Here is a 15,725-nt window from a genome sequence, read left to right as displayed (position 1 = left end):
TAGCATAGTCCTTGGTATATACAAAACTTTAGAAGTCTTTGAGAGAGAGAAGAGGAAGAGAAAGAGAGAAGAAAAGAAGAAAGAGAAAGTTATTAGAAGCTACATATCTCTCTTTTTAAGCCTTAGCGCTTAACTCTTGTTAAGAAAAACTTCAAAATTTGGAAATAGGCTAAAAGGAATTATTGCATTTCTTTTTAATATTCTGGGGTATTGCCTAGCAGGTCCTATCAGTGATTATCCAGTTCTTTAGAGGAGTGTACTTTCGTTTCATTTATTATTTACTATTGATTAAAACATGTAAAAACTCTGAAAGCCTAGATGTTAATTTGTAGAAGACTGAGAGCAATGCAAATGCTCTTTGTCCAATGGCAATACAAAAAAAATTTTACCAGAAAAGATAGCCACAAAGATTATGGTTTTATTGCCCTTTGGGCATTAATTTGTTTTCCTTTTTTTTCCTGATTTTCAGTATTTCATTCTCTCTGTTGAGATGATGTCCATTGATCTGTTTTTTTTTGTTTTGTTTTGTTTTGTTTTTTCCCTCTGGCCACACCACACAGCGTGCAGGATTTCAGTTCCCCGACCAGGGATTGAACCCAGGCCACAGCTGTGAAAGCCCGGAATCCTAACCACTAGGCCACCATGGAACTCCCATCCATTGATCTGTTTCTAAGTTCACTGATCATTTCCTTGGTTGTATCCAACCTAATGTTGATCACATCCAAAGCGTTTTTGATTGTGGATACTGTATTTTCAGTTTGGGGATTTCCATTCTTTCTTTCTTTTTTTTTTTTTTTTATAGTTTCCAAATCTCTCCTGAAATTTCCTATGTCTTCAGTCACTATGTAGATCTTCTCCTGTAGACGCTAACAAATTTATCAATTTTATCTCAAATTCTTTGTCTGCTAGCTCCAATGTCTGGGTCATTTGTGGGTATCTTTATATTGACTGATCTTTCGCTTTATTACAGGTCACAGTTTCCTGTTTTGTTGAATGTCTAATAATTCTATTATGTATTTGACATTGTGGATGATATGTCATAGAAACTGTATTCTGTTATCTTCCTCTGAAGAATGTTGTTTTATTCTAGCAGGCAGTTAAATTACTGACAGATCACTTTGACCATGCTTTGTTAGGCAGGTACATTTCAGGAATTGGGGTCTCACAAAGAAAGGAGAGAAATAATAGGGCAAAAATAAGTTTTTGAAGAAATACTAGCCAAAAATTTGGTTTAAAAAACAGTACCCAAAGATCCAGGTAGCTCAACAAAACTTAAGGAGGATAAAGTCAAAGAAAACCACACCTAGGCACATCATTATCAAATTGTTGAAAATCAAAAATAAAGAGAAAATATTTAAAGCAGCAAGAGAAAATAGTTGCATTGCAAATAGGGGAGCAAAAATAGTTGCATTGCAAATAGGGGAGCAATGGTAAGAATGACAACTGATTTCTTATTGGATTGGAAGCTAGCAGATGTTGGAACTACATCTTTAAAGGGCTCGAGAAAAAAGAAAAGTCAACCTAGAATTCTATATCTAGTAAAAATATTTTTCAAAACTGAGGGTGAAATCAAGATGTTTTCTGATAAATCAAAGCTGAACTGATTTTTCACCAGCAGACACTCACCACAAGAAATTCTAAAGGAAATTAAGTAGGTTGAAAAGGAGTGATAACAATTGGAAATTTAGATCTATAGAAAGGAAGGAAGGGGGGCTGAGTTCCCTCCCTGTTGGTTGTTTGGCCTGGGGTGACTCAGCACTGGAACCCACAGGGTCCTTGGTGGAGCTGGTGGTGGACTCCAGGAGGGCTCAGGCCAGGGAGTGCTTCCCAGAACTTCTGCTGCCAGTGTCCTTGTCCCTGCAGTGAGCCACAGCTGACCCCTGCCTCTGCAGGAGACCCTCCAACACTAGCAGGTGATAAGAATGGAGGTGAGCCTGATGATGCTGAACTGGTAAGGCTCAGTAAGAGGCTGGTGGAGAATGAGGTGCTCAAGGCTGTCCAGCAGTATCTGGAAGAAACACAGAACAAAAACAAGCCAGGGGATGGGAGCTCTGTGAAAACTGAAGAGGCTGATAAGAATGGCACTGACAGTGGCAATAACAGGAAATGAGACCTGAAGGCAGGCAGGCCCCCGCCGTGAGACGCATCCGTGAGAAGCATCCCTGCTCCTTCTGCCCAGTCAATGGGCTAATCTGCATTGTGCTGTTTAAGTGTGTGTCTCTTGTCCAATCTGTGGAGATTGCCTAATGCTTTCATGATTGATGTGTTTGCATTCCTGAAACACAACAGAAGAAAAATGGAGTGCTGGGACTATCAGAGGAAATTAATTTATGAAGGAAGAATGGCACTGGTTTCAGTTGCCCCCAGCCGGGGCTGTGGGAGAGAGGAGTTTGTGTTATGCCTCGTGGACTCAAATTAAAGGCCATGGAAGGGGCCTTGCTGTAAATGGAATACTGCCATTTATATTGCTTAGCAAGGCATTTGACTACTTTATCTGAGGCCAAAACATACACAGAGCTAACGAGTGCTACGATTAAAATGATCACTGTTGAAATTTTTATCCATATAGTTAGTCCTTAATGTTTCATGTTTGTCCTATGTGAGCTGTTGCTATGCAGTGATCTTGTTTCATGTAAATGATATATTTTTGGTGAAATGCAACCTTTTCTATACATGTGGGCAGCATTTAAAGGTTTCTTTTTAACCCTCTTTTGATAAGTCGGTGTGCCATATTGAATGTTTTTCATTGGCATTTGCACATAAAATGTATCATATAATTTTTTTCCCATAGGCCAGAAAGCTTTTGGAATCCAGGACTTAATTAATGAAGCTTTGTGCGAGAGAGGATGGGTCTGCAGTCCAAAGTGAAACAGATAAAGGAACTTTTATTAAAGCCTGAGACTCAGGCCAAAATTAGGAAGGAGCTTTTTGAAGGAAGTTTCATTAACAACAGTTATGAAGAAAATGATGTTGATTTCAGCGCAATTTTGGCTTAAGCTCTACATGGCTATTGTGGTACCAGAGTTTATGAAGTCTTTTCAGCTCATTAAATAGCTCTTTGGTAAATATCGAAGAAGTGTTCTGATAGAGTCTGCACAACAGCAAACCAACACTGGTAAGGAATTAACAATTTCTTACCAAAGAAAACTGATTCTGCACTGTTATTTTTAAGCTGAATTTGTGTTTTAGAATGTTTATCTCTATAATATCGAAATTCATTTTATAGAAAGGACTTCTTAATTAGCCATTGTGAGATGTTCGTTGGTTCTTTGCAAATAAAATATACAGACCGTGGAAAATCATTTACAGACCAAAAAAACCAGTATTTTAAGGGTAACTTGTCTCCTGTTGACATGATTTTTGTTGTTGTTAAATCAAAAGAAGCATTGTTCACATGTATCTATGCCTAGTGTTACTTTTAATGAGACTTTGTTTATTGATCACCAGTACTTGAATGAACTTTTTTAAATGTAATTATTGCAATCACTGGTTAAGAATGTTTTATAATGTCCATATGTGTTATTTTTCAATGATCAAAATGTAATTTGCTTTTTCATTTCTTAATGAATGTTTGGGATTTTTATTTTCTACTTTTCAGAAGATAAGCCCCAGGTCTTACTGTATCCCTCACAATCTGAATTTGTTTGCACTGGTTCATTTCTAAAGAAAATTCTTGAAAAATTTCCCTCTCATATGATAATCACTGGTAACAGCTTTTCTATAGTCAGTGTAAAATTACTGCTACTAAGAGATCATGATGGAGGGTGAAATTATTAGAGATCAAATATGTAATCATTTCAAAGATAAAATCCAGTTTACTCATGGATTTTAGCTATTTTTTCACTGGGTAAATTATGCTACATTTATTTATAAATGAGTTTATGCATTTTCATGCCTCCTAATAAATGTATTTTTTTCCTGTAAAAAAAAAAAAAGGAGAGGAAGGAAGGAAGAACAATGGGAATGGTAAATAAGTGGATGAATATTTAAAAATACAACTTTTTGTTCTTTTCTTAAATTTCTTGAATGTCAATTGACTTTAAGGCAAAACTAATAACAGTGTAAGTTGGGATTTTTTTTTTAACACATGTAGACATAAAATATGTGGCAACGACACAAAGGACAGTAGGGGTGTAAGTGGAATTATATCATTGCAAAGATGTCAGTTTTCTCCAAACAGATTTATTTTTATTGTCCATTACCCAATAAAAATCCAAACAGAAGTTTTGAGGAAATTGCAAGCTGATTCCATTATTTTTATGAAGACAAATGTCCAAAAATAGCCACTGCTAAAGAGCAGTTTAAGGTGGGAGGCCTTGACCTCCTGTATTAGTTAAGAAAATGCAGTATCTTAAGTGAAGTAAGTCAGAAAGAGAAAGACAGATACCATATGATACCACTTATATGTGGAAACTAAAATATGACACAAATGAACTAATCTATGAAACAGAAACAGACTCACAGACATGTAGAACAGACTTGTGGTTGCCAAGGGGGAAGGGGCATGGGAGAGGGATGGATTGGGAGTTTGGGATTAGCAAATGCAAACTATTATATACAGGATGGATAAACAACGAGGTCCTACTGTATAGCACAGGGAACTATATTCAATATACTGTAATAATCCATAACGGAAAAGAATGTAAAAAAGAATGTATATATATGTATAACTGAATCACTTTTCTGTACAGCAGAAATTAACACATTGTAAATCAACTATACTTCAATAAAAGAATTTAGAAAAAACAACAAAAAAACCAACAACATAAAAGCAAACATATTGACAAACTCACCAAAGAAAACAATAGCATAGAAAAAGCCCCACATGTATATGAAAATTTGACATAAGACAGAGGCAGCTTTGTAGATATTAGAGAAAGGATGAGTGACACCGAGGCAACTGGTTATGCATATAGAAAAAATGAAATTGGATTCATACTTCACCCTACACATAAAAGTTCATTCCTAATGATTAAAAACTTTCATGTGAAAGGCAAAACTTAAAAAAAAAAAGCTTCAAGGGCATATCTTTAAGGCCTAAGGATAGGAAAGATTTCCTTAAACAAGATACAAAAAACCTGCTAACTATAAGATAAAAATATGAATAAATTTGACTACATTAAGTAAAAAGTGTTTGTTCATCAAAAGATACCACAAAGATGGGACTCCTCTGGCCGTCCAGTGGTTAAGACTCTGCACTCCCAATACAGGGGGCACGGGTCTGATCCTTGGTCAGGGAACTAAGATCCCACATGCCACATGGTGTGGCCTAACAACAACAAAAAAAGATATCACGAAGGGAGTCAAAAGACAAGTTGTAAACTGGCAAACTGGGAGAAGATATTTGCAACAAAATTATTGAAACTGAGAAAAGATTAACATCTAGAATAGATACTGTTACAAACTACCATAAACAAGTAAGAAAAAGACACACAACCCAATGCAAAGATGGGCAAAGACTTGAGCCAGCATTTCACAGAACTTATCAACATATGACAAGACGCTCAACCTCTCTAGAAGTCTAGGAAATGCAAATTAAGATCACAAGGCACCAGTTTACATCTACTAGACTACTCAAAATTATGAAGTCTAGTGATACAAAGTGTTGAAGATGTGGATTAAACAGAACTCTCATGTACCGCTGGCGGAAGAGGAAATTTTACAAACACTTTAGAAAACAAGTTGGCATTATTGAATAAAATTAAAGATGTGCAAACCTTATGACCCAGCATTTCTACTCCAAACAATTGTATGCATGTACCAAGAGATATGTATAAAATCTTCATAGCAATATCCTTTCTACTGGCAAAAACTTGGAGGTAAACCTAAATGTCTGTCATCAGGATAATGGGTAGATTGTAACATGTTTCCGAAGTGGAATATCATGCAGAAAGAAACAGAATTAGGTACAGCTACATGCAACAGAATAGATGAAACAGAAATATAAAGTTGAGTGAAAAAAAAAGAAGTTGCAGAAGACTATGCACACTATAAGCTCATTTATGAAAAGCTGAAAAAAAACTAGCAAAACTAAACAATGTATTATTTTAGGGAAGCACACTTTTATGACAAATTTATTTTTAAAATGAGGAACATTCAGGAAAATGGTTCCCTGGTGCGGGGTGGGTGAGAATAGAGAATATGATAGGGAAAGAACACAGAGGTAGATTATTAAACAGCACTGGTAATGCTCCAACTCGAGTTGAGTTAGACTGGTTCAGAGCCATTTTTTAAAATGTTACATATTTTATTTGGTATTTTACAAATACAACACAATGTGGGGGAGAAAAACTCCTGGCAATATGGTTAGATTGTTGAACTCAATAGCTGGGATGCAAAAGACAATGGACTCATATTTTCAAAGTGCTAAAGGCAAAGAACTTTGACACTAGAATTTTATCTCTGGTTATACTGTCATTTATTTATTTATTTTTATTTTTAAAATAAATTTATTTATTTCATTTATGTATTTTTGGCTGTGTTGGGTCTTTGTTGCTGCACACGGGCTTTCTCTAGTTGCGGTGAGCGGGGCTACTCTTCATTGCAGTGTGCGGGCTTCTCATTGTGGTGGCTGCTCTCGTTGTGGAGCAGGGGCTCTAGGCGCGCGGGCTTCAGTAGTTGTGGCACGTGGGCTCAGCTGTTGTGGCTCGCGGGCTCTAGAGTGCAGGCTCAGTAATTGTGGCACATGGGCTTAATTGTTCCGCGGTATGTGAGATCTTCCCGGACCAGGGCTCGAACCTGTGTCCCCTGTATTGGCAGGTGGATTCTTAACCACTGTGCCACCAGGGAAGTCCTATGCTGTCATTTAAATACTCAAGGAAAATAAATATTTATTCAAGGTCTCAGAAATGTTGCCATGTAAAGACCTTCTTTGAAATCCCTCCTGAAGTAAGCATAAAGCAAGAAGAGAACTGAATGCAGCAGAAAGCAATGAGATATGGGGAATAAAGGAGAATAAATGAATTAATAAATTTTATTAGTGTCTAAATAGTGATTTCTCCCCTTCCCTCCCTCTCCCCCCTCAAGAAAAACAAAAAAACAAACAACAACAAAAGAACCCAAAGGTTGCAAACGTCAGAACTAAACTCTATGTGCTCTTACCTGGTAATCAGAGAAATGCAAATGAAAAGAACAATTAGATAATATTTTATATCTGTAATAATGCCAAACATTAGAAACGCAAGGTACTTCAAAGGGCCAGGAAGGATATGGAGGAAACAGGATTTTCCACAAATTGTTAATGGGGGTAGGCATATATTATGTGTGCTTTCTCCCTGGCAGGCCTTTTGGCTGTACTTAGTTGAATTAAGCATATCTATGTTTGTCCTGTGACTCACCAATTCTACTCCTGAGTATACATACCATCCCACTCTCTCCACTCCCCACCCCCAAAATACCAAAAAGGTCTTTCACACAGGTTCATAAGGTGTAAGTTGCAGAAAGTTTATTTCATGCTGTGTATATAGCTGGAGCTGCAGGCAAACCGTGTGTCCCCCGTCAAGGAGGCGGATGAGAAAATGTGGCATTTGATGGCACACTAGGCAGCGGTCAGAAGTAACAAACTGGATTTACATTCAGCAGTACGGTTCGATCTTAAATATGTTTAGTGAGAAAGTAAGAAGCAGAATATCTACATGATATTTATGTAAATTTATGTACATTCAAAACATTTATTCTTAAATGAACACTGTATATTTTTCAAGACACTTTCATTCATCCCATCATGTATTCAATAGTATTTTTTTTAATACTGGTTGTCTGTCAGGCACCACTCTTGACGTTGGGAATATAACAGCACACTAAGCAAAATTGTGTTTTTTATGGAACTTATATCCTACTAGAAGAAGAGAGATGACAAGGAAAAATAAATGAGGAACACAGGATGGAGATTGCGGGTGGAGGAGATGTGCTATTTTATACAGGGCAGCTGTGGAAGTCCTCTCTGAGGAGACCTGGGGGCAGAAGCCTGCTTTAAGAGGAACAAGACTGGTTATGTGAGGGAAGAGAACTCTGGGCAAAGAGAACAGTATGTGCAAAGGTCCTGAGGTGGGAGAATGTTTGGCATGTTTTAGGACATTAAGGAGGCCAGTGCATGGCCCGAGCAGAGTGAGAGAGGGAGTTACAGGAAGTGAGAGATGTGGTGGGCGAGGTCACACAGGGCCTTGCAGGCTGTGGTAAGTGCTGAGGGTTTTGCTTGGAACAAAATGAGAATCCATTAGACGCTTTTTAGCAGAGGAGTGAAAACATCTGGCTTATTTTTACAGGATCACCATGGTTATTGTGCAGAGGCAAGACTAGAGGCTGGGAGAGCAGTGAGGAGGGATTACAGTGATCCAGGACACGGTGCTGGTAATTTAGAATAGGGTGGTAGGAGAGATGTGAAAGGCAAATCTTTAGAGAAAAAAGAAAAGCTGCCAGAGAGTATCTTTAAGAACTAGGGATGGGAAATATTTCAAACAAGGTATTTTCAGAAGTGTTAACCATAAAAGAAACAAATTACATTTGTTCCTCAAAAGATACCACCAGGGCTTCCCTGGTGGCCCAGTGGTTGAGAGTCCGCCTGCCAATGCAGGGGACGCGGGTTCGTGCCCCGGTCCGGGAAGATCCCACGTGCCGCAGAGTGGCTTGGCCCGTGAGCCGTGGTCGCTGAGCCTGCGCGTCCGGAGCCTGTGCTCCGCAACGGGAGAGGCCACAACAGTGAGAGGCCCGCGTACCGCAAAAAAAAAGATACCACCAAAAGTAAAAAGACAAGTTGCAAACTGGGAGAACAGAGAGAGTTTTAAAAAGAGTGGACAATTTATTAATAAATGGGTGTGAGGGAACAGGAGGAACCTGAGATGTTGCTGAGGGTTCACTGGGAGGGAAAGACTGGGGAAGAGTAAGTTTAGGTGGAAAAAACAGGAGTTTGGTTTGGTTTATGTTTGGGATGCCCATTAGACATCCAAGTGGAGGTATTGAGGAGTCTGTTGGCCATTTATCTAGAATAGAATTCAGGGGAAAGGTCTGTGGATACACTTTTGGGAGTTGCAGTAGATAGAAGGTATTTAAATCATGGGGTTAGATGAAGTCACGTAGAGACCATAACAGCAAGAGAGCCTGAGACCAAGCCCCGAGACACTCCATTATTTAGCAGGAGGGAAGGTGGTGCGGAGCCAGCAAAGAGGCCGAAAAGGAATGGCCGCTGAGGTTGGAAGAGAACCAAGAGAGCGTGGGGTTCTGGAGGCCAAGCGGGGAACCATTTCCAGAAGGAAGGAGCAATAGGCTGTGCCCGATTCTGCTGATAAGCTGATAAAATGAGCGAGGAGGACTGAATAGTTTTGGCAAAGATAATTTAATGCAATGATGGGGTTGAAAGTCTCACTACTAGAGAGAGCTTTAGAGAGACCAGGAAAAGAAGTGGGTAAAGCAAGCAGAGACAGCACTTTTTTTTTTTTTTTTGGTGGGGCTGAAGATACAAGGACTTTATTTCATCACCCTTACTCTCCATTCAAACAGTAATATAGGGCTTCCCTGGTGGCGCAGTGGTTGGGAATCCGCCTGCCGACGCAGGGGACACGGGTTCGTGCCCCGGTCCGGGAAGATCTCGCATGCCGCGGAGCGGCGGGGCCCGTGAGCCATGGCCGCTGGGCCTGCACGTCCGGAGCCTGTGCTCCGCAACAGGAGAGGCCACGACAGTGAGAGGCCCGTGTACCGCAAAACAACAACAAAAAAACCCCCCCAAAACCCCCAGTAATATAAAAAGAATAGAGACACACACACACAAATCAGGCCATGAGATTAGCGGCTAATCCCCCTCCTCCCTGTCACTCCTGCATCCGGTTACGTGATTGAAGTTTAACTGATGTTTATCCTCACCTCCTCCTGCTTCCCTCTCTGTCCAGGGCTCTGGTCTTCACTGGAGCTTCCACCAGCAGGTGGGAGAAGGGAGGCAGACCTTGGAGAAGACTGTGTGTGGCAGCTTGGTCCTCCAAGAGCAGGTGGGGTGGGGACACGGGGTGGGCTGCCGTCCGCTCTCTCTCTTCCAGCCTTCTTCGTGGCCCCAGGCAGCCCTCCAACCCCAACAACGTGGCCAGCCCGTGCCTGATGACACCGTCCCTCTGGCCTCTCAATTTCGCCTCTACAGCCCCTGTGAGACTGCCAAACCCTGATGGTCCTCGTGCCAAAGCCTCCACTTCCCTCAGATACAGCTCTTTCCCTTAGCAGAGCTCCCTGGCCAGGGCGTCCAACCTCCACAGACCCCTGACCTGGAGGAGTTAGAGGCTAGAAGTTTGGGGCAGGAGTGGGGGCAGTTTATCCCACCTGTCACTCGAGTGGACCATCATCACCATATGACAACCTGCCGCAGCATCTCCAGGAAGGGACTGCAGTGGTGACACCTCCCTCAACAGCTCAGGCCACACGGACATGGGACGTAGTTGCTCTGTAGATAAAGCAGTGAGCGGCAGAGCCCAGCCAGGACCCGCCCCACCTGCACTTCACTGCCCACGCCCCTCTTTGAGTTAGGAGCGTAAGGCTGCACACACCAGCGCCCCTATTGCCAGACTGGACCAACAAGGCATAGTCCCCGACTTCTTGGGGCACTTCTTGCAGTGGGACAGTCACTGTAGTCAGGATCTCCAGCCCCCGACCCCCCGAAATGAAGCACCATGGCCAGACCACCCGTGAGGTTGGTGCCAGTCGGCAGCCAGATTCACCTACCCCAATACACGCAGGTCTGAACCTGATTTTTCCTCTTCAGCATTCTGAGGTCTCCTGGGCCCATCTTTGCGCCCCGTGCTCCCTCCTCTCCTCCTCTGAGACCCCTCCCCCCCACTTCCTTTTCTTCTTCCTCTGAGCTCTGCTTCTCCTTCAGAGGATGCTCCTGTCTTCCACATCGGTGACTTCCATGTGTGATCCAGAGCGTGTGCTTATCCTCCCACCTCGACTCACAAAGAGAGGCGATAGTTCCACCGAGGACCCACCATCTCGCAGACAGGATAGGGCCCTCCCATTGTGCTCCAGACAGTGGTAAGAATGAGGTTCCAGGGCAGGGGGCATGAGGTTGAGGAAGACATCTCCCAGGAGCCCACCCCAAGCAAAACTGAGTAAAATCTGGAGTGGAAAGCAGTGTCAGGGGACCTGGACTCCTCAGGGATAAGGAGGTGGAAGAAAAATGGAGCTGCAGAGATCGGCACTGTGGCCCCAGTGCATAGGCTGTGCTCATGGTCACGTCCATGTCCTCTGTGGGACAGGCTGACATGGAAGTGGCCATGGCTATGGCCATGGGGCAAATCCTCCATGCTCGTGACCGGGAGTGTGCCCACGCCAGATGCTCTTGTGAGTGTGGCCATGGGCACAGGCGTGACTGTCCTTGGTAGAAATCCACACCTGGGTGCCTGCGGCTGTGACCACAGAAGTTCTCATGCAGGCCTCCATGACCCTCATGTCTGGTCACCAGAAGCCCCAAGGCCACCCAGGTGAGCAGTCCCACAGCCACCCAGTGCGGGTCCCTGGGCCTCAGGCCACCAAGCTTACCAGAGGGACAGAGACAGTGACTCCACTTGACCTTCAGCTCTATACCTGCGTGGGGTCAGCTTTATTCCACTCATGCCCTCTGTCCACTTCTATGGTCGCTCCTCCATTCCATTCTGTCCCCACCCTCATTGTTCCCAAGACTCTTCCTAAGAGTATGCCGCAGACAGCACTTTTGAAGAATTTTGCTATCAGGGAAAGCAGAGAGGTGGCCCAGTGCCTGAAGGGGCCCGAGTGGTCAATGGAAAGTTTTTGCTTGTTATTTTTAATGAGATAAATTAAATAAATGAAAGGGAGTGTCTATGGTGGAGATGAAAAGTAGGAGTGGCGATTCAGGGTGAAGTGGAAAACATAAAATAAGAAGGGGCTCACTTGGTCAGAGATGATGGCGCCATGAACTTGGAGAGAATGGTGGAGGGGCCAAGCAGGGAGGAGAAGCAAACACACAGAACAAAACAAAACAAACACCACCCTCTTCTCCCCTCCTTTATTATGCAGAGCAAACTGCCCAATTCACAGATTCTTCCAGTCAAGGTTGTGAATACCGAGACATAAAAGTTTTGTATCTTTTTTACTCCATATGCCTCCTAAGACAAGAACTGGAAAGCTAGAAAGAATGCCTAAATTGGTTGTTGTATTTCTCTGAGATCAATTAAGGCACTGCAGCATCTTTAAGAACATCTGGGGGCCCAGGTGACATTCATTCAAGCGACTGAGTTGAGGCAGGAAGGGACCCTCTCTGCTACTATCTGGGCTGTGATCAGGTAGAGGGTTTCATGTCACTAGAGACCTGAAGGTCATTCTTGTTTTTACCTGCTTCTCCCAAACGTGGGCAGACAGTCAAGAGTCCAGGACAGTAGTATCTGCTGAACCACAGTAGTTTGCCTCTTTGCCAGGAAATTTTCTGTATGGGGAATTGGTGTCCTGGGACAAAGGGCTACAGAGCTGATACAATGCCCCCCTGTGTGTTCCCATCCAGTGGGCCGGAGAGGATTCCTGGAGACATTTTTGTTGGGTTACTGCACACCCACAAATAGCTACTTAAAAAAAGGAAAAGAACAAAACTTCACAATTAGAGGGCTATTTACAAAAGGCATTTAAAAATTAACAGACACACAGATGCTCCTGTTACTTTTTGTAATAGACTTGAAACTGTTCTCCCAGCCTCCAGTCTCTCCCACACCAATCCATTCTGCACATTATAGCAAGATTCATCTCCTTAAAGCACAGATCTGATCTGGTCACTTCCACACTCCAGCACCTTCTGTGGCTCCCCATTGCCCTTTATTTATTTAGATGGCTGTGTTGGGTCTTTGTTGCTGTACGTGGGCTTTCTCTAGTTGTGGCGAGTGGGGGCTACTCTTCGTTGCGATGCACAAGCTTCTCACTGCAGTGGCTTCTCTTGTTGCGGACCATGGGCTCTAGGTGCACGGGCTCAGCAGTTGTGGCTCACAGGCTATAGAGCACAGGCTCAGTAGTTGTGGCACACTGGCTTCGTTGCTCCGTGGCATGTGGGGTCTTCCCGGACCAGGGATCGAACCCGTGTCCCCTGCATCGGCAGGCGGACTCTCAACCACTGCGCCACCAGGGAAGCCCAAAGCTGTTAGTTTTTAAAAAGGCAAGCCGCAAGCTGACAGAGGACTTATATCCAGAATACATATAAAACTCTGACCAGTCAGTAATGAAAAAGGAAAGAAGCAAATACAAAAAATGGACAGACAAATGGAAAGATAACTTCATAAAAGATGAACCCTAATGAAATTGAAATGGCCAATGAACATATGAAAAAGCGATCAGTTCCATTAATCATCAGGGAATACAAATTAAAACCATAATGAGCACCCACTGCACACACATCAGAATGAGTGAAATGGAAGATTCTGAACATATCCTAGTGTTAGTAAAAGATGGGGAGCAGGTGGTTAATAAAAGATGGGGAGGGCTTCCCTGGTGGCACAGTGGTTGAGAGTCCGCCTGCCGATGCAGGGGATGCCGGTTCCTGCCCCGGTCCGGGAAGATCCCACATGCCGCGGAGCGGCTGGGCCCGTGAGCCATGGCCACTGAGCCTGCGCGTCCGGAGCCTGTGCTCCGCAACGGGGGAGGCCACAGCAGTGAGAGGCCCGCGTACCGCAAAAAAAAAAAAAATCCTACCCATTCTTCCAGGTTCTTTTTAAGTACTCCCTCATTAACATTCACAAAGTCACAAAGTCTCTGGGATAAGAGTAATTGGTGGCGACTTTACTTCCTCTATGATTTCACAGCACTTTGGGATCCTGTGATCACTTGCCTGGAAGCATGTGCATGGAAAGAGCAAGAGCTTTGGGGACCTGGGTTCTAGTGCCAGCCACTTCCCATGTGGGTGGCCACGAGCAAGTCCCCCACAGCCATATAGTACTTAGCTACAAGCAACAGGAAGTGACCCTTGATTTCAACAGAAAAGGGAATCAGGTAGTTGCTAGAATTCCTGGAAGGCTAGAACCAGGCTCAGAGATATGATGCCCGGTGTGATGCTTAAAATCCTACTACAGAACTAGTTTGGTACAGATACCATGGCTGATGTTGTCAGGCACAGCTCACATAGTCAACGCCAATGGGCACTGGGTCTGGACTCAGGAATGCCCCTGCCACTGCTGCTAGAATCCCTGATGTGGCTGCCTCTTGAAGTGGAGGGTGCCAATACACCTGCCACCAGAGCAGATCCTGCAGTTCCTATCCCTCGAGGTTGCCAACTTCTGGATTCAAAGTCTGCGGCACAGGTGTCTGATTGGCAATGCCTAGGTCATGTGACCTCCCCCTAGCTGCAAGAGACTCCGAGAAAATGAGTGTCTGGCCTTTCCAGTTTTTATAACAGGAGGTGGTCTTGTCTCTTAAAGTAGAGGACTTCCCAAACACCGGAATGGTCACTGCTGGGGCTCAGAGTAGCCTGCCCAAGATACACCATGATGGCATATTGATTATTTTGAATTAAAGTTACTTGAGAAACAGCTAGTAGAAAAAAAAATGATATTAAAGAAAACCTCTCTGACCCCCCTGTTTCTCCCTGATAGTGGGAAATAAATCTCCCATGTGAAGGTATCCTCCTTATACCAGGAGGATAGAAAGCATCCTTCTCACCAGAGTTAGGGAATTCAAGGCTAAGAAATCTGTATAAAGAAACATTGTTACTTCTTCATTCATCTGCTACACCAAGCACGAGCCCCTTTGTTCCATTGACTCTTCACAAATAATTGCTTCTTTGTCTAAAAATGATATTGCATAAACAGCCTGCTTTGGTCACTTCAGGGGTCCCATTTCTATAAGACCTCCATGCATATAAATTTATTTTTTTTCTCCTGTTAATCTGTCTTATGTGTGTGTATATATATATATATATATATTTTTTTTGTTTGTTTGTTTGTTTGTTTGTTTGTTTGTTTTGTTTTGTTTTTTGCGGTACGCGGGCCTCTCACTGTTGTGGCCTCTCCCGTTGTGGAGCACAGGCTCCGGACGTGCAGGCTCAGCGGCCGTGGCTCACGGGCCCAGCCGCTCCATGGCATGTGGGTTCCTCCCAGACCGGGGCACGAACCCGTGTCCCCTGCATCGGCAGGTGGACTCTCAACCACTGCGCCACCAGGGAAGCCCTGTCTTATGTATATTTAATAATTAGACCAGTCAAATGAACTCGACATCACCAAAAGAAGGACACATGTCCATGACATCACCTACAGACAAGCTACCTCCCTGCACCTGTTTCCTCATCCAAAAAACAGAACTAATGATGGCTCTATGCAGGGGAGCTGTAATGGTTAAAGGAGCTGGTGGGTAGGAAGGACCCATCCTATGCCTGGCTCACAGCAGGAGCTTAGTTAATGGTAAACATCATTATTGGTGATTTGGGCTCCATTCTAATGTCTCCTCCACTCCCCGGGGTCCCCAAACCTTGGCTTCTCAGCCTGCTGTGAAATGGGATTCTCTGCATAATATTTCATCAAGTTAACACATTTTCTACCTCACAGAGCAGCCCATCTTTCCCACCATCCTATAGAAGTGAGAACGCAATGTTTGAAACAGCTCCGGCTTTCCCTCAGGGCACTGTCTACATTGTCAGGGGAAGGAAGTTTCTAAAAAATGTATTTGTTATCTCTAAACTGAATTGAAATCAACTCAACAAATGTTTGATTTAAACTTTTTTATTTTTAGACATTTTTCTTTAAGCGCTTAATATCATTTATTGA

The 15,725-nt window shown here is 43.3% G+C and overlaps 1 pseudogene; it reads right to left on the bottom strand.

Moving 5' to 3' along the window:
* Positions 1–2,252: 2,252 nt before the first annotated feature.
* Positions 2,253–11,643, bottom strand: LOC137212353 (zinc transporter SLC39A7 pseudogene; annotated as a pseudogene).
* Between the last annotated feature and the right edge of the window lie 4,082 nt (positions 11,644–15,725).

Source organism: Pseudorca crassidens, chromosome 2 (assembly GCF_039906515.1).
Source record: "Pseudorca crassidens isolate mPseCra1 chromosome 2, mPseCra1.hap1, whole genome shotgun sequence".
In the NCBI taxonomy this organism is placed as follows: Eukaryota; Metazoa; Chordata; class Mammalia; order Artiodactyla; family Delphinidae; genus Pseudorca; species Pseudorca crassidens.
Note: the sequence above shows the minus strand (reverse complement) of the source record. Positions and strands in the feature narration are given on the sequence as shown.